The sequence below is a fragment of the Cavia porcellus genome, unplaced genomic scaffold (assembly GCF_034190915.1).
Source record: "Cavia porcellus strain 051 isolate PalLab524CR breed Dunkin Hartley unplaced genomic scaffold, mCavPor4.1 scaffold_33, whole genome shotgun sequence".
NCBI classification, from domain to species: Eukaryota; Metazoa; Chordata; class Mammalia; order Rodentia; family Caviidae; genus Cavia; species Cavia porcellus.
Window position 1 is genome coordinate 19589835 of NW_026947516.1, and position 26638 is coordinate 19616472.

The following is a 26638-nucleotide window of genomic DNA, read 5'->3' on the forward strand; positions in this document are numbered from 1 at the left end:
TGGAAAATCCAAATCAAAAGAAAAATTCATTTACGAGTCTTTGGCCCCCAACAAGTCAAAACTATTTATCTGATTGTATTTTTTTAAGAAACAACATGTCATGGTAGATATATAATCCTTTTTTGCTCTGTTTTATAAGCCATTTTCCTCCAGGCTACAGAGCAGTTTAGAATCCTCTTAAATAGAAATGCCCAATCCTAACCCCCACTCCTCCTACCCTCTTCCACTCTTCTGGATCTTAAATGATTTGATTTCCCCACACCTTTTTACAGTTACATATCCATCATGCACAGTATTGGGAGCGACAGTGACAGGGAGCAGTGGGACCAAGGCTGTCTGCCTTCATTGTAGCTTGAAAATTAAATACTATTTATTATTGTGTTCCCCTGGGCCAGCCCCTAATCACAAGCTTGTCCACAGTAAAGATACCTGGTAGTGGCTTGGCTGAACCCCAGTGTACACAATGATAAAAAGGGTGCCTTTTTGGGAATTTTCAAAATTCCCAAACAAAATTAATGTATGTGCCAGAGAACAGTTTTTCTTGGATACAAACATGGTCGAATTCACAATCAACCAAAAGCACATTTTGAGACCAAGACCTGAGTCCATATAGCAAAATGGAAGGGGATCCCAGGCAGCACCCATAGGGGAATGGGGACTTGAGCTGGGAACAACAGAGAGCCAATCCAGGGTGTGGTAACGCAGTTGACTGTTGTGAGCAATGCAGCCTGCATCCCAGGAATTAAGGGGGTGGAGTGTTCTCTCCACTGAGCTGGAGAGAACTGAAGGCTGAGGTTTCTGTCTTCCAATTGTATTGTGATATGGGTTGAGGCCTGTCCAGGATAGAAGCTCCCCAGCTTCCCACGTGCCCTGTGTCTGAATTAAGCAAGCCCCAAGGCTAGTCCTCAAGTCTTTGAGTGGAATGACAGGAGTACACAGTAAGCACATGGGCAGCAGAGGTGAGCCAGGTGAGCCAGAGAGGCGGAACCGAGTGCCAAGGACACTGGGACAGCTTCTGCTATACAGAGGGGTGGGCAAAAGCGACATCCAAAAGTCTGAAACTACCACTGTGCAGAAGAAAACTCATTGTTTCCTCTTTCTTCATTCCCTGAAACCCTTTCTGGTGTCCTATGAATAGGAAATAAGATGAATTTTGCTAAAATCCAAGCTCCTGCAAAGTAGCTTGGATATCTTTGGAAGTCTCCTGAACCCAAGAGGCAAATCTTGGCACTGGAGCTCAAATCACAACACTTCAGATCTTGACCTAGCCAATGGCCTTCCAAAGACCCCAGTGTACCCCCAATGAATAATTTAATCCTGGAATCCTGACTCCATAAATACTGCAACTCTCAGAGACGATGTCTATTTTGCAGCTCTCTGTATCCCAGAGAGCTACCACTCTTCCCCAAGTAATGCCCTTATCTCCCAAGGGAGTAAAGTAGTCGGATTCAAGACAGGCCTCATACAATAAATTGCTTCATTTTTCCAAAGAAGCCTACTGGGATAAGATGAGGATTTTGTTGTTGTTGCTGTTTGATTTTTGGCAAGCGGTTACTTTTTGCAAGCTCGATCTTTGTCAAATGCTATCAGAGGTAACATTAAGACAGCTCTACATATGGCCACCAAAAGACATGTTCAAGAATATTTGTAGCAGCTTTATTTTCAATACCCCCAATCTGGAAACCACCCAGATGTCCTTCAACAGGAGAATGGATAAACAAACTGTGATACAACCGTACAATAAGATACTATGCAGCAATAAAGAGGAACTCTTGGTATAAGCAATAACATGGATGAATCTCATAAGGATTATCTAAGTGAAAACAGCCATATTCAAAAGGCTACATATTTCATAACTCAATTTATATGAATACCTAGAACAGATAAAACTAATCTTTGGAACAGATACCAGAGTAGTGTTTGTTTTGGGGGGATATTGGCTAGAGAGGAGAAGCTCAAGGGAGTTTTCAGGATGCTATATTCTACATTCTATATGTATTTTGGGGAACTGTTTTCCATTTTAATCTGGCAGTGATTAAATGGATGAATACACATGTACTTACAACCCATCAGCACTTAAGATTTGTATGTTATGCACACTTTACTATATGCATTAAATATATCTCAGTAAGAAGATAAAATAGGATAACACCCAATACCTATGTCATGTTTTTCACTACCCTCATACCTCATTCTCCTGCTGCAACACACCTTACATCTCACACACACACACACACACACACACACACACACACACAAAATACTGGGCACACATTATATGCAGCACACTCACATACACAGTCCCATCATGCTGCACAGACACCACACACACACACACACACACACACACACACACACACACATACTTACAGGGTCCCCTCTGAGCTCAGTACTGCCTTTCCCCTGCTGCCAACCATGCCGTTATTATCATCATTATTATGGTCATCATCATTCCAGGAGCATCCTTCATGGACAGGAACATCTCAAAGCACACACAGCTGTGCCCTCAAAGACTTTTGCCTGGAGCTGCCTGCTTACCCCGAAAGCTGCCAGGCACAGCAGGTTTATGCCTGCTTCTGAGGAGCAAGCGTTCTGTGCCTGACAGCTTCAAACCCAGCAGGAATCTTGACACAACATCTAGTCTACATACCCTCCTCTTCTCTCTCTCTGTGGGACCTATTGGTCACTGCCAGGGGGAACCTTGCTCCGTGTCTCTGGGCCCCATCAGTCCTGACTTTCCAGACAATGGTGATCTTGTTGTTGGGAGGGTGCAGAGAAAGTGGCAACATCCAGAAGATGACACTCTCTGCCAGTGGGATGTCAATGCCTCCTCCCTGCTAATCTTTGCCACGGCAGTGATTGGAGCATAGATATTACCTTCAACGATTCTAGAAACTCTATCTTCTGTGCTTCTTAGTTGCCTTAACTTGAAGAACTAAATTTATTGAATCTATTTCTGTATCTATTGACCATTTGGACCTTCTGCAATATAATAGGTCTCCACATGCAGAGGACAGTGGAAAGTGGCTGTCAGTGCATTTACAAGCTTCCTCTTAGGACTCTACCCCAAAGTTACACTCACAAGCATGTTTATCACAGCTCTTTCATGTTACAAAGACTGGAAACAGTCTCAATGTCAGCCAAAATGGATCTGGTTAATTATCACAGAATATTATCCAGTCACAGCAAAGGATGACAAGATGGGTGTATTTCCGTCATGAAAAATTGGTCTAAGGAAATTATTTAAAGCAAAACAAGTGAAATAGTCATGTGGTTAGAGAAAATGGAAATGTTCTACATATAAAGTGAATTTTTGTTGAGTGTGTGCTTGTATATTAAGAATTTAAAGAATAAAACCACACATGTACCACTTTTCTCAGGTAAGAATGCAGAATATTGCTCCTTTCTTTGCTTTAGAAGCTCTTTTTTGGCTCATTTTTTGGGAAGAACTCTAAGACACCTTTTGAGGTACCTATTTTAATATCAATGCTGCCCTGTCAACATAACATTTTCTTTTTAAAAAAGTTACTTTCTCCAGTGAGAAATATAAGAGAGTAAAGCATTTAAGTGCATTTTCTCCAACCAGAAATACAAGGTGAGAGACTAAAATGTTTAAGGGCTTATCACTGACTCCCCACTCATCCATTTTAAGGTCTTCGGTTACTGGTAATCAGAGGAAGTGGAACCTTGAAGTGAGGCTGACGAGAATTATGGTCCAAGAAAATGGTGCAGCATTTTCTAGCCATGGACCTTGGGCATGTGGCAAGACCTTTATCTTGGAAGTCTTCTTTTCCTTGATCATCATCCCCTTCATTCATCATCAAGCCTCACTGAGAACCCCCTCAATGCCACCATCTGTGCCAACCCAGGGGCACTTATGGTACACAAAACATTCACCCTCTTCTCACTTGGAGCTATATCGATAGCTATAAAATGAAGCTACATTTGCAGGACTTTTGAAAAGATTATAATTGTCACAATAATTCCTGATATATAAAAGGCCTTAAGGTGGGTACTTAAAAAAAATCCAAAGAATACGACTTAGTTAAGGCAGGGTAAACTGCTTAACAGCTCCAAATGCATAAAGGCTTGATAATTGCTTCTAATGGCTCATTATTTCTCATTTAGGTAACAGGCCTGGGTAGATACTGTGTATCAGGCAATTCTATTCACGCAACAATCTTCCCTAGCAGAGGAGGCTATGGCATCTTTAAAACAGAGCTTTCAAGGTAATTGTGGGGATTGGCTCCATCTCAAACAGCCAGTAGATAAGGAAAAAGCTTTGAGGAGAACCTGGAAAGCCTTTATGGTTGGACCCATCCCACTAGCCAGAACTCAGGCACATGGCCATGCATATAACTGCAAGGGAGGCTGGGAAATGTAGTTTAGCTGAGTGACCAAGAAGATGAAAAAACAGGTTTGCAGGTTTAAAAACAGGTTTGCTACAGTGAACTAGAGAAGAAAACACATCTCAATGACTGTGTGTTTGTATATTTGTGTCCAGTCTTCAAAAAGCTGATGCATAAGAAAGCCTTTGCCTGGGAAACTCAGAAGCTCCTTTTTTTTCTTTTTGCTGATATTTTAGTTTCTTTGAAAGAACTCTAAGAAGATACCTTTTTAAGGTTTCTTTATTATTATTATTATCAAAGCTATCCTGTCACCATCTGAGAAATCCCTAAAACACAATGCCAGCAGTCAGCTCTGACTTTCACAAGATTTGAGACGCTGTCAAAAATAAATGCCAGCTCATCAGATTCTGTGCGAAAGAGATGCCTACACACATATAATTCAAACTAAAAGCTGAGGACAAAAAGCTTTACTGTGCATGCACTGCCACTCCTCCTCCCCTAAGGAGAATGCACTAGCCAGGGAGTCTATGCACTTCAATCATCACAAATAAGAGAAAACATCATTTTTTCTCTTTAAATTGGCACTTCGAAGAACCAATGTAGACGCTGAACTGGGTTAGAAATTCAATTCTGCACTTTTGCCATCTATGAGATTGCAGAAAGTCTTACGTGTGGTTGAGAAACAGGCAAGATATACACCATACACACCATTCATTCATTCATTCACCCATTTAATTAACATACAGGTCCTAGGGTTAGGGCACCAAGATGGGAGCACCCTGACTGTGTCGTGGGAGAGCTGGCTGCGGGAACACAGCTGCAACGCAGCAGGTGTGCTGCTGCAAAAGAACCATGTGCGATGGTGGTGTAAGCACAAGACAGTTTATTAGAAAAGTCACTCAATTCTTTGCTATTTCTCTGATATACTTGGCACACAAGCATAAAGTAACTCATCATAAATGCTCTGACACCCATTAGAAGAGACAACTGGACATATGAAGAGGAAGGCAATGCTCCAGGAGGACCCCAGGGCCTATGCTGTCACTGAAAGACAGTCAGCAAAATACTCATAGCTGAAGATGTTGGATCTATCCTGCATGTCAGGCATTGTCCCTATCTGTCAGTCATTACACCAGCAGGTATCATCACTGTGCATCTTACAGAGGCATTACTGAAGTCCAGGGAGAAAAGTCTCTTGTCCTGTTATGTAGTAATGAGCAATAGGAGAATCCCACTTGCTTATTAACTCCAAAGACGGGGCCCTTTCTATTGTCTCCTCTTACTGCCACCACCCTCCTAATAGGAAAGGTAGGCCCAGGGGACAAAAGAGGTGACCTACTGTGTAATGTAACTGCTGGGGAAAGGCAGCAAAGGACGGTGGAAGAGGCTGGCCTGAGGGGCCAGTAGTCACCTGGAAGTAATGTAAGGATAAACCCTCATCATTCATTGATTCAATAGGATCTGTTAACGGCTTGATGCAGACATGGCTCCAGAAGGTGCTGAGGGTTATTACACTAAACAAGACTAGGAGATAGGCAAAAGAGGGGTGATGCATACACTAAAACTTGTCACATATGAGAGGTATTAAAATAGATGCCTTTCCATTGTTGATTTCAATGATTAGAGAAATGTATGTAACAGAGTTTTGAACTGAATTTAAGCTCAAGAAGACTTTAAGTTGTGACATATACGCTCCAAAAGCCTGAAGGAAATAAAAGATGTAGACAGGGAAGTAGGCAGGTAGATAGATAGATAGATAGATAGATAGATAGATAGATAGACAGACAGACAAAGACTATAAGAACATGGACTAAAAAAAAATGCCAGCAACAATTTTGGGGCAGCAGTATTATAAATTATAAATTTATTCTCTACCTGTTTTCTTTCCATATTTGTAGTTTAAAATTAAGTATGACTCATTTTTATTATAAAAAACAAAATTTACTAAGAAAGCAAAGAAAATAAAACTCCACTGAACCAGCGAGGGAGGCTTTCCTATGTCCCATTCCTTTCTCTCCTGGCATTTAGATAGTAACTAGCAAGTCATCCAGACAAGCTAATGCGTCACTTCTGTAGTAATACTGAATAATACCTTATTTCAACACACCATCAGATTATATCAGAATTCATTCACAGGGGTAGCCACAAGAGAAAATATATACTCATCGCTGAGATATGAGGTACTGAATCCTAAACTTGATTTTTCATTAGGGCAGCATGTCACTTTTCAATTAAGACAGGCTCATCTTTTTTTTTTTTTAATGTGCTGGTGTGTAACACTTCATTTTCTTCTTTAGCACACTTGCCTCTGGATTTTATTTTTCATTTGTTTCCAAATATTCCTAAGAGAGGCAGAGACGCTGAACTGGTGAGCTGTGTTGTCACAGTGCTCCTGGTGCTGGAAAGGAAACCAAGTTCAGCGAGAACAATGCTTCGGAAAATCTGTGAATCCCAGTTGAACACACCCACACCAACGGTTTGGATGAAAGGGCAAGCATTACTCATGGCAGCACTGACAGTGAGGAAGATAACAGAAGAGTCATGCAGCCCTTTAGCAATGAGAATGTCTGGTGATGAATTGGTCAGACCTAATCTAGAAGTCAAGGAAGAACTGTCTCATGTCTGGATAGAGTGCATTTTCTTGCATTAGCTTTTTATTAAAATTATTTTTCATGTTCTTGAATAAAAGGAGATTCTCACTCCACTCCCTCTGGTATTAAATCTAGGGGTGAAAATATCCTCACTCAAACTAACAGGGTCTGTGAGGGGCCTGGGTTCTTAGCATAAGATTCTGTTTCCTGCTAGAAATATTGTTTCAGAAAAAAATAGAAGCAATGATAGAAAGACCACAGGAAACATCTGTGTATACAAACAGGCCAGCTCACTAGAAATAAAAATGCATTATGCATCACAAAAGTCTAAATATTTTTATTAACGTACTTTGTTAACCAAGAACTAAGAAATAAGGTTCCCTGAGAGTCCTTCATCAAGTACTTGCTTCAATATTTCATTTTATTCTTAGGAGAGAAGTAACTCTGAAATCTTATCTTAGATTTTAGCAATGAGTTTTCTATTAAAAGTTATTTCTTTTCCATCTCAGTCTGAGCAAAGCTCTGGGCCAAGGGGTTTAGGGAATTTGTTTCATAAAACTGACAGCTTGGCGAGCATTCAATCACCAGCACTCCACAGCCCAGGAGAACAAATAAGTCCTTTTCTGATGCTGCTCCAGACACATTACAATGTATGTTCCATGGCTTTATCCCTGCCTTCGTACTGTTTGCCTCCTGCAGCAAAAAGAAGAAGGGGCAGAAAGCACATTGAGAAATATGAGCTCGGTGTGGTGGCACACACCGTATTCCCAGCACTCTGGAGGCTGAGGCAAGAGGATGCTGTGAGTTTGAGGCCAGCCTGGGCTACACAGTGAGTTTGAGGTCAACCTGAGCTGCACTGTGAGACCCTGTTTCAAGAGTAATAGTAATAATAACAATAATAGACAAAAAGATGAGATCTACGAGGAAGCAAAATTAATCAATCATATTGTCATTCACTCATGTGGAAGGTGGAGAAAAATGTCCACATCAGGTAATCTGTTAGTGGCTGGGCCTGGCCTTACTTTCTAGAAGATCAACACATTCAGGGAACTCTCAGCCATTTTGTTGTCATCTCCATCGTGCTGCCGGCTCTGTGCCTCTGCAAGATCTGACAGAGGCTTTGGCAAGGCAGATAAGGCAAGCTTGAAGGCTGCCTTAGGCAGAGATGCTGCCAAGAGCACGTGACTGGCTTGCAGCCTTGGCATCTCTGGAGCAGCAGAGACAAGTCACCCTTAACCTGAAACCAGTCAGTACCCAGCTTGAAAATTTCCACTTTAACGAGCTGAACTCCAAGTGGCCAGAGAAAAGAAACTACTGCACAATTTCTGTCATCTCCACCTCTTGTAAGAAATCATGAGGACATTTTTCCCCTTGGTTCTCATGAACAAAAGTATACATTTTAAATTCCTGCGTGAGACATAGCTTGTCCAGGCTGTGGGAAGGTAGTAGGTTTGTGGTGAAGGTGATGAAGGGAACAGAGGGCAACTCTGGCGGCTGGGGCAGCTCATTTCTCCACCAGGTGCAGAGGGCACAGGTGTGCTCTTTTTGGAGAATCTTCAAGCTGCACACTTCATAAGGTGCTTATGTGAAATGCTGATACTACTATCTAAGCATGCACTCGCCATGGCCTTTAGCCTTAGGGAGGAAAATACTGTGGGCAATTTAGCTCTAATGTTCCCTCCTTGTACGGTGATGTAGAAGGAAGGGCACAAATAAATGAACGGCGGAGCTTATTTTCACCCAGACTCATTTTGGTACAGGGAAAAGGCAGTATCTAAGACCCAAGTTCCACTGGGGGTCTTTCTTACCCCTTGACTATCTGAGCCCCATGGCCAGAGAAAATATCATTCTTTACTCTTCCCACTCCTATTTTCTGCATTTCTTTTATTTCTCTAGAGTGAAGAACTCCTGGACTGCTTGCCCTTTTTATTTGCATTGCAAAGGGTTCAGATGCCACCATAACAATGAACTGGGGTCATGAGATGAACATGTCTCCTCCTTTTGCTACATTTTTTTTTTTAACTTTGTAACTGATACATTCAAAGTATACTTCTTTATGGGGTACCATGTGATGTTGTGGTACATGGATACACTGTGTAACATTCAAGTTGTGGAAAATACCTCTACCTCCTCAAACAGTTATCATCACTTTATGGCAAAAACATAAAAACCTTTCTTGTAGCTGTTTTCCCCTGCATCTTTGAAGACTTGCATCAGGACTCAACTTCCTTTTCATTAGCTTCCTATTCCAGAGAAAAGAAGCACTACTTTGTTCCTTCCATTTACAACATACTGTCTGTTTATTTACTGAGCTTTACTTCGCAACAGAAATAGTTGTGGGGTAGAAGAAAGGAGGCTTGAGAAGACTTAAAAATCACAATTTGGTTTCAAAAAAGTATAAATCATTGAGGGCTGCAGTAGCTTTGGAAGTTAAAATCTAGATGGTCTACTGCTACCAATGAGTCTGCATTTTGCTACTCCTTTAAAAACTAAACTATTTTTCTAATCACGATTTCGAAGATGCTGGAACACATCATGTAAAAAAAAAAAACAAACAAACAAAAAAAAAAAAAACTTTTTCCTCAGCCACGGTCCCAATTAAAATATTCCCATGTCCAGCTAAGGATTTGTAAGTTTTAGATTTTGGCAGGACCAAAGGATTTGACTACTCACCTGAAATTCACCTGAAATATCCAGGCAAGACCTCAGAGGGGTAGGACAACAAGGACATGGCACAGTCCCGTTTCCGGGGGAAGCAGAACAGAGTGCTCAGGTTCCTATTTTAAGCAAAGCATTTCATTTGGAACCAGGGAAGCTGTCTGAAAGGGCTTGGGATACGTCTTTGCCTTTTTTATTCCACGCTTCCTTTCTGCTCTGTGGTGGCATCCGCATGCCAAGTCCCCAGGCTGAACTGTCTTTATTGCTATGGCCCCACCCAGTTCAGCTGTCCATGATAGAACGCCTCCCCTGGCAGGGGTTGGGGGAAGCAAGTCATCCTGGCTTGCCAAGGACTTGTCTGGGTTTCAAAACTGAAAGTCGTGTGTCCCAGGAAACCTCTTGAACCAACGTGAAGCAGGACAGATGGCTGGTCATGCTAGTAGCAGGCCACCAGCCAAAATCCTCCTCCCAGCTGTGCTTGGTCAAAGCCTGAGCCAACAGGATCACCCCATATCCCCCCACTGCTTAATGATCCTGACCTACTGCAAGTGTGTGTATTTGTAATGTGTATTTAAAGCTGTTGACAGAGGCACTCCTGGCTCTGGCTATGCCTGTCAGGTTTTAGTTTTTCTGCAGAGTGGGTTTAAAAGACTCTTATTCTTTCATTCATTTTTAATCACATTCTCTTTAGAACTAGGGGCTCAAAGGATTACACGGGCCATCCAAGGTTTTCTGGCTACTCATCTAGGCCCTGGCTGCAAAGGGAGAGTGGACCATAGGTGCATACGCTCTGCCTTCTGAGCTCACAGCTGTTCCCAAGTCCTACGAAGTCAGCCTCCAAAATCCTTTTGGGATCTAGCCACTCACCTCTGCACCCACAGTTACTAACTCTTCTTGGTTTTTGCCCTTCTCAGATCCCTCCTTGGATCTTGGCAACAGGGCCTGTTTGCTTCCCATTCCCCACCCACAGTTCATTCTCCACTGAAAAAAAGACCAAATACATAAAATAGATAGGTCAAAACGAAAATCACTGTTTCTACAAAGTATCTCATGGCTTAACTGGAAGCATGAACTTCGGATTCCTGGTTGTGTGCTTCAACTCTGTCTTGGATTTAGAGGTCATGGAGTCCTTCACTCCCGACCACAGAAGTGGTGAAAAGAGACAAGGGATAAGGTGAGAACTATACATTGTCCTCTATAGACAGAAAGGCAGCAGATCTGAAGGGAGTGCAGCGGTGCCCCACGTGCATGGGGGATGAAGAGATTCTAGGTGAAAGGACATGCAGCTGACCAGAGACAGGTGGGCCTCAGCGCCTGGTGAATGAGTGACAAAGACAAGAGAGGGCAGCATTTACTTAGCACTCTCCTGGGGAGGTGGCACAAAGCTAAGTGGTAGGAAGACGGCACGTATCAAAGCACAGGAACTTGACATTTTTGCCGTGGATTAATAGGGACAGAACCCCTGTGACAACAGAAGTGAGCCTTTGGGTTCATGCCTTTGAAGGCTAGCTCTTGGAACAGGCAAACTGGGTGAAATTTGTGTGTTTTCACTTTTTGGTCAACATATTATCCACATCTAAGTGCTGTGGAACACACCAACAGCCGCCGAGGAGGGCTAGATTGTCAGGTTGTGATGAAAAGGCACTGTGGGAAGTACTGCCTGGCTCAAGAGAATGAATTTTGGGTTGAGACCAAGCCACAAAAAAGACTTGATTTCTGCTCTCAAAACACAAAAAGACAAAAACAAAAAAGAGGTAGAGACACAGAGAGAAAAGAAAAGAAGCATAGATTCCCTGAAAGGAAGTACAACTTTGTGTATACTTAACAAACAGTTGTTCCACATTACTCTTTCACTTTAAAAATAATCATTAAAACAGTTTAGCAACTACTTTCACAGGGAACCTCAGCTATTTCTTTCTACCTGTAGCATTTTAAACCAGAAAAATCTGAGCTCTGTTAAAATTGAGATCAAGAGTCCAGCATCACACTCCCCTTTCTAGGAACCTTTCCAGGCTTTCCCAGCCTCAGGACCTGCCCCAGGGCAGCTGGCTCTTGCCCTCCAAACTGGGCAAAGACTCTAATTAGGGTGAAGAAATAAGGGGGAGTAGAGAAGAACCAGCTTCATTATTTACCTGTCTGTCTTACTCGCTTCATTTGTTTTTCTTCGTAGTTAACTTTTCTGTCCTCCTTTAATCACAGAGGCCAGGACAGTAAATGCCCTAAACACCAGGGTAGCCAGGCAATTGCTAGAGACCGAGTCTCTCCTTTTGCTCAGTACCTGCCTGCCAGCCATCTTCTCGGGACCAGGTCCACATTAAAATTGATGCATTCAAGGACAAATGCCAAGGGAGTGGCCATGTCTATCAGTCATGAAGGTGGGACTAGAAGAGGGTCAGCTCCTGGAGACAGCAGAGGAAGAAAGCTTCTCCCAGCTGATCTGCAGTGCCAGAGGCTCTTCTAATGCACACTGCTGCCCCAGAGCCACTGGGCTACCTTTAGCTAAAAAGGGCAAAGGGGAAGGTGGAAAGGTGTGCTGGATGGGGAGGGAAGGAGATGTGAAGTCGGTGGGCACCTTGGACAGAAATATACAAAGCACAGTGCAGAGGGGGACAAGGCCAGGAAACAGACACATTCTAGAACTGCACTGTCAGACACAGTTGCTACTAGCCACAGAAGGGCAGTGAAATTTAAAATGAATGAAATTCAAACTTCAGACCTCAGCCACAACGGACACATGTCTAGTGCTTGATAGCTACTTATGGTTAACAGCTACTATATTAGACACCTCAATCATTTTCAACATTGAAGAAAGTTCTGTTGAATAAGTGGTTCAAAAATCCACTACTTATAAACTGTGTGGCCCTGTGTAAATGACTAACGCTCCCTGAGCTCCTAATTCCTCCTCAATTAAAAGGAGCTCAAAAATATCCACCTACCTCATATGATTGTTCCAGAGTCAGGCATGAAATAATAGATGTAAATCACCTGGTATAACTGCCCAGCCTATAGCACAAGCTTAAAAATACAAGATAACATGGTGACTTTTATGACTTTCTGAGTAGACAGTGGAAACATTTTCTAAGGTCTGCATTGGATAGGATGGACTCTGGCCAATATGTTTCAAGAGCAAATTTCAGAGCTTGTGTGAGTGGTTCTGTTTTGGGTAAGACAAGCCAGCAGTGTCAATTTGAAGCAATGTCTATTTGCAGGCAGGTCAGAAAGATGGTGTCTTAACCCAGAAGAGTAAGACACTTGCAGTAAGGCTACAATTCTTGAAGCCCAAATGTCTCATTTGGTGATGGAATTTCTCTTTTCTGTTTTTGTATTAACTACTAATACCACAATCCATGGACAGTTCAGTACATTACACTCAATGCTTCAGTTTTCTTATCTAAAAGGATGCCCAAGAGGTCTTATAACTTGTTTGTAAATCTTTGCCACCTGTACAAGCAAACAAGCACAAGCCAGCCCAGAGCAGTAGTACAACCTGAGCCACCCTCTCATGATGCATTAGTAAAGGGCAGTCCGGGCTCCATGATGGGACAGCAGGCTAGAAAAATGGGAAAGGGGCTTCATATATAGAGTTTTATTCTAACTCATTAGGAAACTTGAGAGCCAGTGAACGTTCCTGAGTTGAGGTGAAGGAGATCAGAAAGGTCCTTTAGCAAGACAGCCCTGACACAGGTGTGTGAAACAGCAGCTAAGGGAGAGACAGCACAAAGGGCTGAGCAGGGACGATGCTGAGGTCTTGCCACATCCATCTTCACGGAGGCAGTAGGCAGGGCTGAGGAGAGGATAAAAGAGATTGGTGCCCGTGAGAACTGGCAGTAGCGTCAACATTGGAAGCCACAGATAAACGGCTGAGGCTATATGACCAATCTTTAGTGTATAAGACATCTAGCTTTGCCTCTCAAACCCGTCAAAGGAAGCAACTCCATTCTTCACAAGTGCTTTGGACAGAGCCAGCTCCCTACGGGCCAGGCTCAGGAGAGCTGGTGAAGGACTCAGGGCAACAGTCCTGGGACTCTTGCTCACATTATCACAGCAAATGTTCCCATTCCTGATCTACTCAGATCCCTGGGAGAATTCCAAATTTCTCAATCTCATAAATAAGTAATTTTTAAATAATAGAGGATACAAAAGTTGGACAAATTAACATCTTAATTTTCAACTTAAGATGCTAAAATGTGAATATCATCCACTATCTTGATCACTTACAAAAGAGATTTCAACACCAAAAAAGTGAAACACAACATTTTACAATAAAGGGTAGTTCTGTAAAATAGAAAAGACTTAGTTTAAAAATATAAACTCACTGCATCTTTACATTTCTTCCATTTCATGAGGAGTGGGCAGAAATCTTGTTCCATGCAGGCAGAGGCCTACAAGCTCATCCTTTGGGGACTATAGGTTTCTATGACGTTTTGAGTTGGTTCCTTGGATGGCCTAGGCTCTAAGTGGCAGCTCAGATGATCTCAAACATGGCTGCTCAGTTCCTTAGAACACAATGCTCAAGGTTTCTGGTGTGGGTGTATCCAACCCAGAAGAGCAGGGCAGAATCAGTCTTTTCTAACCTTCTTGAAACGCCAGTAATAAGCCACACAGGATCTTACAACAAATGATCTTGCATTGATGTTTTTATATTCAATAATTTCATATTCAGCCTAAAGGGTGAATGATCTTTTTTCATAAAAGGAAATTTCAGCCAGAGCTAATTGCTTAGTCTGAAATGTATCTGGACATTGTTTAGATGTTGGAAAGGAAACAGTAATGTTGTAGTTTTAGTAAAGAGGAGAGCATAATTTTGGGAAAAAATTAAATGTAAATTAATAGGAAATGTATTTATTTCCTATTAAGATGTAAATGTATGATGACCTGAATGGCCATCAAAGCTTTGCTGTATATAGTTGAAAGAGTACCCCCCCCCAATTTTGAGCTTTCTTTGACATCTTTCTATTTATAAAATGCAGAAGGAAATTCATCAGCCCAGGCTCAATCCATTCCCACCCATTGATTTGTTAGCCAATCGATATTCACTGTAATCTGAAAAAAAAGTAACACCAGTTTCTATGACCCTTTCCAAGCAAGGCCATATTCAGTTAAGCTTAATAAAGAGAAAAACAGCAAGGACCATCTGGAAAACACTCTTCCGGAGTCACAAAAGATAGTGGCAGCCTTTGCCCAACCTGCTATAAATAAGTGTCTCAGAAAAAAAAAAAAAAGATTTTCAAATCTGTTTCTACTTAATACAGCTGCAATAGAGTTTATTTAGCTTTTCCCTATAGCAGGAAGACTGTTTGCATTTTTATGACAAGGGCCTAAATGTTTTTCACAGCCACTTCCATTGCCATTATTTTGAGGAACAACATACCACTCGGACCTGTCTGTTTGTTTCTGCAGCACACAGCAGTGGCCCCAGTGGCCTCTGCACCACAAGACTGGCCCCCAAAGTGCAGATTTATGATGCTGTTTCCTCTCCCAGTGTTGCAACCATCGCCCAAATCCTGGCCTGCAAAGGGCTGGCAACTCAGAATGACCAAGTATCACATGCTGCAAATCAATTATGTATCCGCCTAGCAAGCTGTGGATCCCTGTGAGCTCATTGGCTCTCCCTTCATGTCAGCGATAAGGAGGGCTCAGCAAGGCTGAAACTCCCCAAGGAAAGTATACTGCTGGCTTGGCAGTGCCTTAAATGCTCACCTTTCCACCTGTCCTCACTGGCTAAAACCTGCTTGTGACTCCCTCTGCATACCACACACTCTGAACGCCTACACTCCTGGAAGTGGCCTGGGCTGCATGAATGGCTGCAAAATGAAGCAGCCTCCATGGATTTCTGCAATGAGCACCAGCCCCTAGCCTCCACTAGCACTTCCTAATGCCCATCCCACTGTGAGAGCCAGATGGGCAGAGATGACTTGGGACAATTTCTCTGTGTAATGAAGGATCCATGTCTCTGCCCTCCCTCTGTGCCCTGCATGCTTATCCCATTTCCATGTGTGAAGAGGGCATGGTTTACTTCACAACACCTTTCCAATGTTTGTAAGACCCCGTTTCTAGCCTTCCCAGGGACAACCAGAAAGAAAATGGCTGAGGGCTCATCCCAGTGGCAACATGTCATGTCTTTTGCTGCCCATAGGCATCGCCAAATTCTAGCTGCTGCAAGGAGCACTGGCGATGTCTCTTTCTTGGAAGAATTTCCCCAGCAGAGTTGTTGCTGCAGGGAAACAAATGCCCGTGAAGAAGAAACAAACCTGGGAGGGGCAGGGTGCTCCCTGAATCTGACTGCACAATAATGTGTACAAAATGCACCATGTACCCATTATTGACTTTTATCTTTCAACAGTAATGGGAAACAGAAGTTCAGTAAAAGGATCACCACTGCCTAAAATGAGTCTGTTAACAATGCTAGGAGTGGGGCTCTCACAAGTACACTACAGGGCTAAATTAATTGGCTCCAGCTTAAGATGCTACAAGAAAAATGACAGTGGGAAGGGTGTGTGAGTGGGGGAAGGTGCCCCGTGGCTTTGAAGTCATGCCTAGAATCAGGTGCATATGAAAAAGAAATTAGGGAGGAATAAGCCTGTTCTCTTTATGAAAAACCAGAGAAGCTGCTACTTCTTACAATATGCCTCCCAATTACCTATGACTTCAATTGTTTGCTTCAAAAAAACTCCATGCTCATACAATCTTATAGTCTCTTCCACCAACCTTGGAATTAAACAAAGCACATGACCCACTTCTAGTTGTTAATTAGTCACCCCCATGAATTGTACATATTAAAGTCAGAGGGGGGAAATTGTATCTTTTATTATTTCAAATCGAATTTTCTGTAAAGCCACAGATTACTTACTAAATTTTGGTCTAGACCAGCAGTTCTCAACTGCAGTAATTTTGTCCCAGGGGAGCCATTTGGCAGGGTTCAGGGTAGGGGATGGAGGGGTGCTACTGGCACCTAGTGAGCAGAGGCTGGGTCTGCTGCTGAATGTCTTGGACAGCCTCCCCTAATCAAAAATGGTCTGGTCCAAAATGTCAATAGGAGCAAGGTGGAGAAACAGCTCCAGATACAGCCAAATGTGCCTATCCTTTAATGAGCATAATTCTAGAAGTCACCAAAGGAAAAAGGCCCAATTTTCTTTAGAATCTAAGGTGAGTTTATATACGTGCTGATTGAGGACACAAAAATAGGTTGTCAATCAGAATCTAGGAACACTAAAAGAAATACCATGGTGCTGGGGCATTTTAAATGCATATTTCATCAGTCTAAATGGATGGAAATTAATATCTCATAAAATAAAACGATCATCTAGTTATGTTCCATACAAAACCAAAATCAATACATTGTATCTTACTTAACCTGCAATTAGAGTTAAAAAAAAAAAAAAAACTAAAACAAGGAAATGCCATTCTTTCCCATTTTTTGCTAGCTGGGTACACAGTTCTGAGAATGAGGCATTAAAAAACAAACAAGCAGACAAAACCCTTTTTTTAAAGTAGATTTTTCCAGAGCATAAAAAGCTTCCTGAATCATTCTGTTTTATTTACTGCATATTCAATCATTCTTTAGAGAGCAAAACATGCAGTCCATTCTCTTGGTTATGCTTGCCTGGCTTTCCAAATGCCCTCAAAACTGGGATGATGAATCACATACTTTGGCTCCATTGTGCCAATTAATAGTAAGCAAAAGAATTCCACATGCCAAGATAGGACTTTGTGCCTAGTGTATATGGTGGTGAGAGTGGGGGCGGTATCCTGTGGCCAATTGCTTTCAGAGGCTCTTAAGAGCAGGTGTTGTGGTTCCCTAAAATTCCTTTAGTTCTGGAACATTCTATGTGACTCTGCAGTGCCTCCAGCTTGGGGGTGGGCTGTGGTCAGGAAAAACCTATGTTCACAGAGTTCGCCTAAAGCTTCTGGGCTTAAATCACTAAGCAAAGAATGGCTGACAACTACACTATTTCGACCCTCCTAGGCCTCCATTCTTTTCTCTGAATTATAAGGCAAAAGTGACCATACACACAAAGGCAAAAATAACAACAAAAACAAAAATGCCCCAACACACCCAGTCTTGGCTGCCATTGAGTTTGCTTCTGCTGCTGAAAAAGAACAGTTGCTCTAGTACAGCTGGAAGAGCTTTTCCAGGGAACTGGTAATACCCTGGCTGTTAATGAATTATTTTTCACCAGAACGTCGGATTCTTCCTGTGCTCCAGTAAACAGTCTGCTTCTGCCATGAGAAACAAAACCATCTCCTTCCGAGGAGCCCAAGGAGGTCAGCCAAGGGTTTCCTGAGGGGGCAGCCCCCTCAGAAGCCAGAGCCCCGGGCTGACTTATAAATTACCATGGTCCCAAGTTCATTATTCCATCTCTTTCTGTCTATTCATGTCATACCCAGCACCCAGGGAATGGCTCAGGAGTGCCAAGAAGATACCACAGTACCGGCCCAAACCCTTCCTCCATTCCACTGAACTTCCTTATGGTCAGGTATCCAGTTCCGTGGCATGACTCGCTGGGTGACATTGCACTTCTTTCCCTATATTCTGTTTCCCTCACAGAAACTGTATTTCTGTCCTCTCTATTGTTCTTAGGAAGCTGTCAGGAAGTAGCTGTGTGTATCATCTTTTATTCTTTCTGTTCTTTAAGGCTGGCCCCACGCCCAAATAACCTATTGTCAGCATGAGGCTGCATACTTGGGACATTATTCTTCAAGCCCAAATTCCTGGGAAGAATATTTTCAGCTGCTACCAGCACAGGTGTCAAGGAAATCACTGGCTCAGGTAGGAGACAACTCTCCAGAGGACAAGAACCTCAGCCTGGGCTGGGCTGTGTGAGGGAAGGGGAAAGGGAAAAGGAAGGGGAGGCCATTTTGCTCAAACCATGTTGCTCCCCCATCCATGCCTTGATCTCTGCATTAGGTTTCTGGAGCACAATCTCCTCACAGAGCATGACTAAGCAAATGTGCTCGGGGGCGGCCTGATAGGGGCCCCTTCCTGTCACTTGAGTGACCAAAAATCAAAACCATCTCACATCAGGACATTATAGCTACTGAATCTGCCCCAGGCCTCCTGTTTTCTACTGAGGCACAGGGTATGCATGCCCCTAGTACAGCTGGAGAGGCTGTAACATCAGAAAGTAAGTAGCTAGTATGCTCCAGGGCAGTACTGTCTGACATAAATAGAAAAGTAACTTAGAATGTTCTAGTAGTCACATGAAAAAAAAATTAAAATAAATAGGCAATCTTAATTTTAATACTGTATCTTCTTTACAAAATATATCCAAAGTGTCATTTTGCTGTGTAATCAATACAAAATTATTCAAGAGATCATTTAAATTCTTTTTTGTCCTAAGTACTAGACATCCAGTGCATGTGTTACACTCGCAGCATGTCCTAATTTGGACTAACCATCTTTCAAGTACTCCACCAACCTATGCAGCTAGTGGCAATTACCCCATAGGACAATGCGGGTACCAGACATAGGAATTTCAATTAGGCAGTGCTGGCTTAAAAGACCAAAAAGCCATGGAAAGGGGAATGACAGGTGTAAGCAGGATGTGCCCCAAAATTCTCCATAATTATTAACTTGCTAGAGCTAATGACGACAGCAGAAACTGGAACAACCAGGATTTGGAGTTCCAGGAGCCCACTATGCCTTCTAAGTAGAGACTAAAATGAACTTTTTATGGAAGGTCCTGAAACCATGCATGATGTGAATGTTTGTGTACCCCCAGAATTCATATGTAGAAATCTTAATCTCCAAGGTATTAAGAGGTAGTCTTTGGAAGATGATTACATCATAAGAATAGAACCCTTATCAATGAGAGTGGTGGCTTTATGAAAGAGACCCCAGAAAACTTGTTTGCTCCTTCTGCCATATAAGGGGATAAGAGAAACTGCCATTTATGAACCAGAAAGCAGGCCCTCATTAGATAGTGAATCTGTTGGTACCTTGATCTTGGGCTTCCCAGCCTCTGGAATTATATGAAACAAATTTCCATTGTTTATAAGACCTAGTTTATGGTATTTTGTTAAAGAAGCCCACACAGACTAAACCAGACCTTGCCTAGATTATGGAGGCCTGCCCCACAGCCGTAGCCATCTGCTGGTTGAGCCATCTCCATCTTAGCTTTTCTGGTTTGTTCAGGGCAAGGGCTGGGACAGAACATCACCAAAGTCACATACTTCTTTCAATAACAATTCCTGGGTTTACAATCTAATTTGGTAAAACAGATACAGAAACATGATCAAATTACATGCGCCTGTGTTTATGCATGCATGTGTTTGTGCGTGTTCTTGGCCAGAAGAGAGAAGGAGGGTCATGTGTGAAATCCAGAAGTACTAATGTGGCCGCCAAAATCCTCTCCTCACCAGCTGCCATTGGAGCACAGAGCAGCAGAGAAGCCTCAAGAGGCTGGTCACAAAGTGACCCATAAAGGGCTTGAGTTCAGAAGCAAGAAGATGATAGCCAACCGGGCAGATGATCAGGTGGGTGAGAGACGTGGGAATCAGAGGCATTCTCCAAAGACAAGAGCTGCCAACTCTACAAGGATGCCACCCAGATCCCCAAATCAAGCTTAATTCAGAATTCCCCACAGGCTTTGTGCATGGCAAAAATGCAATTAGCCATCTTTCCTCCTCCTAGAGAATCTCATTCTCTGAGGTTCCCCTCATATTCTGATCAGAGAAGCCACAAAATCAGAAGCCCTTCTTATATGGATTCAAATCCTGGTTCTTCTAATGGTTCTAGAATTTCCAGGGGTTTAAAGGCTACCATCTGGTTGGAAGGAGGCAAAGGGACTTGCCTTGATGATTCATTTGCGTAGTCAATCCCAGTTTTTATTTAGTGTTTGCTCACTTAAAAGTAACAAGTCAAAAATACCTCACTGAGCCTTTCGTCCCACCATGGACCTTGGGCTAATCACACCTGTCTGAACCTCAGTTTCCTCATTCACAAGTATGATTAATACTGCCATTTCACATAGGTGTTGTAAGAATTAAATCAGGGTTTGTCAGCATGGAATTGTCCAGGGCTCAGACAGGAGCATGATACCAGAGATTCTGAGTCCCCATCAAATATACAACCCCCTAGATTTCTCCCTGCTGGATCTTCTTTGACAGTGATTCACAGACCCTTCCCCACTACCATTCGGCTCCATCATTTCGTTGTTCCACTGTCATTTACTTAGCACCAGTGGCATGTTAGGGATCCCAAGATGAAAAGGCAGCATCCAGTCTTTCAATCCGAAATAGGAATTATTCTGGATCTATTTACTTGGCACATAAGTGTGGGTCACAGGCAACTGCACTGCCTCACTAGTGGCTTTCCTGCCCCCCAACACACATACACACACATACATGCACGCGCCAGTTAGGTACCATATTTTATAAAGGGGGATGGGCTGAGAGCGCTGGCCTTTGGGAGGAATAAATATGAGAGTTTCAGCAGGGAAAGAGGGACATATTGCCCCTTTAAATCATAACTACCAGTCTGGAATCAGGTTCGTGACTGGAAATTTCTCTGACCATTATCTGTAAAATAATGCTACATAGAGGTCACAGAAACTGAGATTTCCAACATGTGAAACGCCTGGCAGACCCAGGGCAAGAATAAATGCTGGCTCCTTTTCCAATTTATTTCTCTCCATGTTCTTCCTCCCCAAATCTAAGGTTAGCAACCAGAGAACAGACACTTGCTGTATTTTTTTTTTTTTTTTGGTTGCTGTGGGCTTAGAGTAGACTATGTGTGCAAGAAGATCTCCATTCTGGATCACTACAGTCAGCCTGCTGGCAGTAGAGCATTTCTAGCAATGCCTGGTCACACACCTCTTGGCCTTTGCCTTTTTTTTTTTTTTTTTTTGCTATTCAGACGGCCCCATCTTAGTAGCTCTGTTGTCTGAATGTAAGATTTTGCAATTTATTTTACAGTTCCTGCCCAATCGCCCATCAAATTCTCATAAATTCTCTCATGGGCAACTGGCATCCCCTGAAAAACTGTTTTCTCATTTGCCCCTGAGATGAACACATGTTCCAGGGCCAAACCTAGACACTTAAGGTCTGGGGTTCTTTGAAATAATAAAGGAACCCCCATGGATGGCTGAATAGTCCCCTGGGCTGGTACCAAAATGACCAGTCTCCCAAGTTCTAGTCTGACCTAACTCAAAGTGCCAGGGCCACTTGGGCATGACATTAGTGGGATCTGTCGGGATGAGAAGCAAGTGCCCAGTTGTAGGATACTGTGTGCATGTCTAAGGGTTGGAGGTGTCTGGGATGGGGGAAGGGCCTGTTTGGGTGTCCAAGTGGCAAAGAAACGAGCAGACAAACTGGCTTCAGATTCTGTGCCTCAGCCCACCCCGGGCTTCTGCAAGTAGTACTGCTCCTTATATTGTCCTTGGAAGGGAAAGCAGGGAGAGGAGCCCGGTGTTGCACTGGGAAGGGGTTCCCCACCCACCAGGCCTCCCTACCCTCCCCCTCCCACAGGGCCACCCCTCCACTATAACAAAGACACCACCATTCTACGTTTTCAAAGTTAATTAAAGTCTCTTGGTTTACCAATAAACAAATTCTGGTGATTCAAAAGGAAGAAGAGATAGCTAGAAAACGGTGGGAAAGAGTCCCTGGGAAAAGAACAGAAAACCTTGCCTCATGCATGCAAGGCTAAGAATTGTTTTCTCCCTACTGGCTGCTTTTCTGTCTGTTCTAAAGAGAAGCTTCCAAGAATCGGCTAAATAAAAGGATCACACCAGAGGATGCGAGATAATGCTAAACCAACAAAAACAAAGACCCAAATGAAAGAGTGAGCCATGAGAATATGCGGTTATCAAAACTTTGTTTGGCCATATCTATTTATCATCGCTGCACACCCAGGCTCTGCGGAATATCATTCTGTTGATGTCACTTATCCTCAGCAAAATATTTACACATCCTTAAAAACGCCAGATGAGGGGGGCTGGCCTGATCCCTGCTGCAAGCTGCCTCTCAAGCCGCATTGCCAGGTTCTGGGCAGCCCTGAAGGTGGGGGAAAGAGGGTGGGTGGCACCAGTGGACACGGGTTAAAGCTACCAACAGTTCCGGGAACACAGCCCCCAGGCGCTGAGCCCTACCCACCTCTCCTCTACCTGACTCTGCAAGAAGCTGCCACATCCCCGATATGGTGTCAGCGCCTCCTCCTCCTCCCCTGCCTTTCTCATTGATTAAGTTCCCAAACCATTGTTAAAGCCGGGTTGCCTTTCCTCAGGAAATGGGCTAAATTCATTAAGCTTCCCGCTGCCACAAAAGGAATATTCATAAAAGTTTGGTAGGCAGAAAGGAAGGCTGACATCGTGCCACGGGGAAGGTGACAATCTGCTCCTCCAAAGCCACCTTCTTTTTCGTGCCCCAGTCCTCTCCCCATCCATCCGTCGTGCCCCAAACCTACTCCAGGGACTTCTGATAGGGAAACACAAAGCAGCAGCTGTTTGGCAACATCTCTACCCCTCGCCAACAACTGTGGTGGGATGCCATTTCCCCACCCAGGCGGGGCTTATCCTGAACAATAGTCGGGCTTTAAACAGCAAACAAGCAAACACACAGAGCACAACCCCAACCCGAAAAAGCCAACGCAGAGAGACGCAATAACTCCCTCCGCAGCAAAAGGCGCCGCTGAATCGCACGCAAAAAAATTCAGCGAGGACGCTGCACGGTGCCTAACATGGCAGAAAGCCCGAGCTGGTGCGGCCACCCCGGGTCTGGGCATTGGGGGGCACCGGGGCGCTTGGGCGCAGACGCACACTCACCCGGCTCCAGGGAGATGCGGGGCTGGCTGCGCGTCACAAAGAGGAGCCCAGTTCGATTTGGCAAAACCCAACTTTCCACCCGGCTCGCCAGGGCCGCCAGATACGTCAACAGAATCCATCTTCCGAAGGGCCTGGAAGGCGCCGGGTTTTCCGGGCCAGGGCAGAACGGCAGATCCGGAGGCGGCCCGGTGCGCTGCCCGGGCGCGGAGTCCGCGGCGCGCCGCCCTCTGAGCCCGGTGCCAGCGCGGTGGCGGCCCGAAACCCACTTCGGGGCCCCCGCCCCGCGGGCCAGCGCCGCCTCCCCGGCCGGCAGTCCCCAGCCCCTCCGGCCAGTGTGCGGCGCCCGCAGCGGGAGCGGGGACCGGGCACGTCGCACGGGTGGCGGGTGGCGGGTGGCGGCCTCGGCCCGCGTCCCCGCCCCCGCCCCCGCCCGGCCCTCCCCGCTGGCCCCGGCCTCCGGGCGCCGTCCTGCCCCCGGGAGCCGGCCCCTCCCCGGGCGCCGGGCCCCGCCAGGCGCGCCTCGCCCGGCGCGCCCCCTGCGTCCCGGTGGCAGGTCCGCCCTGGGAGGGCGGGGGTGACCCCGGCCCGCACGGGGTCGCCGCGGCCGCTACCTCGCGATCGGGGCCGCCGCCTCCAGGAAGCCGCGGGGTGGTCGTGGGTGCGGGAACTCTGCGGTCTGGCCTCGCAGCTCGCCGCCTGAAGGGGGTGCACAGCTGTGGGAGCCTCCGTCTCCGCTGTCACCCAGCCGTTGTCGCCGCCGCTGCTGGTTGTGTGTGAGCGTCTGTGCGCCTGTGTCCGGGTGAGTGTGTGTCTGCGTGCGGCGTCCGGCCTTTACTATATACACCAAGGGGTGGGAGGAGGCGGGGAAGGGGAGGGCTTGGGGGAGGTGGCGGAGGAGGGGGAGCAGGAGGGGGGCGAAAGGGTACCCGTGGAGGAGGCAGCAGAGGAGGGACAGGTGATCGCGCCCACGGGGAGGGCGTGGCTGTGGGCGGCGCGGGATGGTAGGAGGAAGGGGAGCCTGGGGCCACAGGGAGGGTCGGTTGGGACACAGGCTAGGTCGGTCTGAAGTGTGGGGACCTGACTGCCTTCCTGAGAGCCAGGGATCATTCCAGACCACAGGATGAAGAGAAAGGAGAGGAACCCAGCAGGCAGGCAGGGGTCGCATGATGAAGGTGGGGAAGATGGGAATGGGCGATCGCCCTGAAATGCTGATCGTGATACAGGTCAAAGATTCTTCTCACAAGGTGGGAGATTAGTAAAGACAAAATCATTTCACGGGCAAAATTGAATTTCTATTCAAGAGGTGATTCATTAATGAGCACTTAGTATTTGCTAAACCCTTGGCTAAGAACTAGAAAGAAGAGGAATATATGGTGGCTGACCAGCAAATAAATTATAAATATCGATAGTATTATTAAAATATTTTAAACCTAAATCCTTAAAATGTTTTAAGAAAGCAAGGGAAGCGGCTACAGTGGTTTACTTAAACCCTAAAGATTTATTTTTCCTATTAATTAAAACAGGATGAATATTTTTGAGAGAATGGTAAGTAGCACGGGACTTAAGTTTAAGCAGAAGAGAGAGCAGTATGAATCTAGCTTTTCTTTGTATATTCAGACCCCCTAAAGTCCCAACACTGTGTGTATTAATCATGACTTCTCTTTTGTAGAATTTGGAGTGCCCACAAGACTGTAAAATAATTATGAGGTGTGATTGAAACATACAGTGAATATTGAAATTTAAAAAAAATGCTACAGTAAAAGACTTTGACATTAATACCTCTCAAAATACCCACCTTTGTTTCAAACAAACTTACCCTATCTTTTTTTCTGCCACTTTCTGAAGCAGTTTTGGAATTCCTATTTCCTATTTTCTTGTGTTGCATAGACTCAAAATGTTTACGTTTCATGGTCATTTTGACTTTGGGGAAGAGCCAGAAGTTGCCTGGTGCCAGATCTGGTGAATAAAGTGGATGATTATACACTATAATATTTTTATGAACCTTCCTTTCCATTGGATGGCACTCAGCAGCAGCATTCACTGTACTTCTGATCCTAAAGTAACTCTTAAAGGTTCTTACAAAAGTGGATTTCCAGAACTGCTTCACAAAGTGGCAAGAACATTGGGTAAGTGTGTCAAAGTGAGGGGAAGTAATTTGAGGGAGAATTAATAGCAATGTGTCTTTTACTATAATAGTTGTACCCTGAGCAACTACTTTAAAGATAACATGTAATGTATTAACTGTTGTTATTCACTTATTATTTTATGAAATCTTTTCTTTTTTCCACAAAATAAAGAAAATGTAAAGAAATAAGCAGAAACATAATTATATATAAATACATAAGATATGTAAAAAATTAAGCATTCATCACATTTTTGATCCCAGTGAACACAGGGACAGAGAGATAACACAATGCATGTATGATAACTGATAACAATGATTACCAGTTCTTGCTTGTTTCAGTCAGGCCTTTAGGGGCTTTAAATCAGTCTTGAAGAAGTAATGATACCTGTGGAAATAGTTATCTCTAACTATCTGCAATCACTACAGTAACCAAAGACTCTCTATAGATCAGCGTGCCCTCCAGAGTTCTTTTAGGACATGTCGAATTGGAAGTGGCTGTTGGGTAGCCACATAGAGTAGGCATTCAAAGAGCAGGTCTGGAGTTCAAAATCAAACTGGAGACCTAGATTTTAGAGTTGTTAGGTCCTGGGTGGAGCTTGAATCAGTGGGTGTTTATGAGCTCTGCAGGAGATATCTGTGAATTATGTGGTCTTGGAGGCCATCACCCAGTGCTTCAGCTTGATTTGACTTCACCTGTGTGAATATCATCTGTGTTCTCAAGAGGTTTCCAGCAGTCCTAAAGTTGTAGGAGCCTGTTTAGTATTCTTGAGTTTGAATGTGTTTGGGGAAAATGGATCATTGCTCTCAAATGAGTCTTAAGTTGTCTATATTTTACTAAAGTTTTAAAAATGTACTTAAAGTTAAAAATTCATTTTAAAATATTTTGATAGTTAATATTTACTGGGTTACTGAAGAAGGTGGGCATTTGGAAATATATCACAATGCAAAATGACGAATGTTCAACAAAGCAATGTAAAAGGGTGATGCTGAAGTAAATGCAAGGGGTAATTGAAACATGGAAGATTGAACTGAAACACAGGCTTAGGGAAGGAGGGAGGAATGTGTTCTGAGAAACAGCGTGGCTTGAATTACACTCTTACATGAGGAATATGCAGAGCTCAGGGGGTAAGGGAAAGGATTTGACATTTGATA

The 26638-nt window shown here is 44.1% G+C and overlaps 1 protein-coding gene across 2 annotated transcripts in view; it reads right to left on the reverse strand.

Annotated features, from left to right (window-relative positions):
- The window catches only part of Rai2 (retinoic acid induced 2), a 59267-nt gene extending 35116 nt beyond the window's left edge, over nucleotides 1–24151 (reverse strand). The window contains exon 1 of one of the 2 annotated variants that reach the window (XM_063243055.1): nucleotides 23973–24151. The gene's annotated coding sequence lies outside the window, so the exon portion shown is untranslated. Of the gene's footprint in view, nucleotides 1–23361; nucleotides 23542–23972 lie in introns of those variants that run through there. The other variant, XM_003466382.4, reaches the window with a different exon arrangement.
- Between the last annotated feature and the right edge of the window lie 2487 nt (nucleotides 24152–26638).